Here is a 3,553-nt window from a genome sequence, read left to right as displayed (position 1 = left end):
TCGGCATTCGCGAGATTCATGTCGGAGCATTTCTGTATCGCAAAATAATACCTTCGTCAATTCTCAGCACAATTTTATTCAAACGTTTATACACGGGATTAAAATTTTCCACGCAGGATAGACGCCTCAGTGAACGGCCGGTTTTAATCTCTTTAGCTAATTAATTCGTCCGAGAACTAACAATATTATGTACTCATTTATAAGAGTATTATGGATTTGTTAAAATGTGATAAGTCGTTCACTAATGTGCCTATCTCATTTTCAGCTCGGCTCGATCGAATTTCACTTCGCGAAATTCCATTAGGCTTGAATATTTCTGTGCGATACCCAACAAGACGCGCTCGTACCGACTAAATTACCGCAAATATAGCATGCTGCTTACCAGATGCGAAGCAAATTATTCGGTCATTGTGAAACGATACGGCGACGCTGTTAACATCGATTGTGCTGTTTGGCGCGCATTTGATTACTCGATATTAGCACATCGGTAAATTATCATAGTGCAGTCGCTTTCGCAGCTGGAAATGACTAAAGCTATAGTAAAATCATAAATCTGCGTAAAACCGAATAACCAATAACCGGTAAACAATAAAGGTTCGGAGCACAAACTGCTAACCGAGTCATTGGAGTGGCTGCTATCGCGTATCACTATGGCTGTGATAATCGAGACAAATCGCGCTGTTCAATTCGGCTTCCATCCATCACTATTCACACCATTATATTACAAAATTCTCGGCATCCATCGGAGCGTTTTTTTTTTTAGCGTGAAACAAGTGTGAGGATTCACACGGAACTCGCAAATTTTTCAATTAACAGGATCACGAGCTTTCATCGTTTTATCAAATATTATTTTATTATTGATAATTAAAAGGCATCTCGTCGACAACATTGGTTATCGGTCTATCGGAGACTGTTGCCTATTGATAGGGTTTGTTGAATATTACGAGATTATTTTGATTATTATAATGAATTATCATTGTTAATTATAATAATAATATAATATGGATGCATATATATATATATATATTATACGCTGTAAATTAAATTAATCTACAGTAACTTTTAATGAAATGTATTAAAGAGAGAATGATTAAAGCAGACAGTGCATCGACTGCGTCTGCTTACCAATATCGGTGCCCGTTCTTTGTGACAGGGTGTTAACGTATTGTATGTTTGTATAAAGTCGCCACATACATATTCAGATGCTATGTTTTTTAGCGTATATATGGAGACAAATACGTTTCATAATTTCATAATTTAATTCGTATCTCGTAATTATATTATCTCAACAGCAAAATTTAAAACACGGCTCGCATAAACATCATCTGAATATGTGTTGTACAGTGATGAAGGTACGCTTGTCTTTCATGCAGCCAACCAAATCTTCATGCTATGAAAGTGTGTGTGTACGTGTGTGTGTGTGTAAGAGAGAGAGAGAGAGAGAAATTGCGTGCTATAATATATAAATTTAAACCGAACCTAACGTTTTATCGTGAGGAAAACGAAATCACGTAATATACAATATGCGTTTTACAAGAACTGGCTTTGTCTCTTTGTATGCCTCACGATATTAATTTTAGAAGTTTAACTTGGATGATAATCGAACATCGTCTTTCAGGTAAGTAATACACTCTGAATAAAATTTACTTTAAAAGGCACATACACGATGAATTTGTATGACAAGTTTTAGGTATTTATTAAATTATTATAAGCAGCAAACTAACATTTTTAACGACAATTAAGATCAGCTTGCTACGTGATAGTATAACATATTTACAAAAATCCTGAACTATTAGTTATATTACTTATATTTACTTATAACTTTTTGAAGACGCCGTTTCAGATCACTTCTTTTTATTTTATAAATTATTAGTTTAATTTTTATAAAACTTGGTCTATAGAATAATTTTTAATAATTAATGCTTTATTCAAATCTCAGGTCAAAAATTCAAAAATTCAAAATGGAGATTCAATATGACTGACAAAATTAAAAAAAAAATTTGATTATCATAAAAGTCGATTTTAGGGAATTTCTAATTGCGAAATATACACGTAACAAATTTCTAGTTTTGTTTATTAGTGCTCCGTAAACAATTTATACTGATCAGTTAGTACTGAATAATTACTGATTTCCAAACTACTTTCATACTCTGATTATGAACCCTGTAACACTAGATCCTCCTTCATGGAAGTTACTATCCTATTGAAATTCGATATTTTCAGGCTACATTCAAACTCAAAGATACTAAGAACCTCCTAAATCCGAATTTCACAATAATTAGATTATTTTTTTTTAATTTGAAGAATTTTGAGACCAGAATCGAATTCGACTCCGAAGATCTTTAAAAAGTAAAACTGTCCATAAGTTACCTTGTTACAAAGCTCTGGTCCGTGAAGTGATAAATACAAATAAAAGACCCTGCACCAAAAGATTTTTTACCGATGAACTGAAAACTGATCTATTGCTTGCCTAGGAGAATTTATCCGTGGAAAGATGCGCGATCATCATTGATGCATTCTCGAAGCATCTTAAAGATTGAGCGAGTTCAAGTCAGCAAAGCGGCTAGGTCTGCTCATTGAGCAATTAAATATAATTGGTTGAATCCACAGGTAAGAATCAATCATTCGGATGCACTCAACAAGCTTGCCACTTTATCGGTTTGAACTCGCCCATTATATCAAAGTTAAAGGTGGATATTTTAAATGTTAATTATAATTTTTTGTATTTAATAATATATAATTAATTTAATAAAATATAAGTTCATATATAGTTTGTTTTTTATAAATGCATTACTAATGATTTTACTGAAAACTTTGATACAACCTCTACTTCTGTTACACGCTCCCAAACCTTACTCTCCTATTCTCTACATCATCCAAATTCCAAGCTGCGTTCTTTTATATTGCTGTAAAACATTTCAACTCTCTCAATATTCATTCTGCTACTTCTTTTGCTATTTTTAAGTCTGCTGTCTTTCGGCACATTGCGTCTGCTGTAAAATGATTACGAGCTTTGTGTAAATCTGTTTCTCCTACTTTTTAATTATATTAATAAACTATAAATATTTCGCGTATATTATTATCTATTACATTTGTTGTTTCACATATTTCACCTTCTAATGTAATTCTGAGTTTATTTTACTTCTTTGCCATATTCTTACTTGTAATTCTTCATCTTATTCTTTAGTTTTTACTCTTTGCTAATTACGTTCAAAGTCTAGGTTTCATTAAGCAGCATTATGATGATACCTCACCTTTTGATGATGCTTTGCTAATTAGTGTCTTTTGTCTCATTGCTCTGCAGTAGTTTGTACTGCACATCCATAAAGTTGTTATTATTATTATTATTATTATTTGATAAACACAAGACTATGTGGCCAAATTTTTTTGTCATCTTCTTATAATAAAAGTTACAGTAACACTTAAAAACAGCTTGAAATGGCACAAAAGTTCTTCAAATCCCATTTTCTGCGAATTACAGATTACATTCCATTTTACATAACATTTGTTTCATCATGTTAAAGGATTGTCGCGCGTTGACTTATTTGAATCG

The sequence above is a fragment of the Mycetomoellerius zeteki genome, unplaced genomic scaffold (genome assembly GCF_001594055.1).
Source record: "Mycetomoellerius zeteki isolate Tzet28-1 unplaced genomic scaffold, Tzet1.0 scaffold58, whole genome shotgun sequence".
Taxonomy (NCBI): Eukaryota; Metazoa; Arthropoda; class Insecta; order Hymenoptera; family Formicidae; genus Mycetomoellerius; species Mycetomoellerius zeteki.
Note: the sequence above shows the minus strand (reverse complement) of the source record.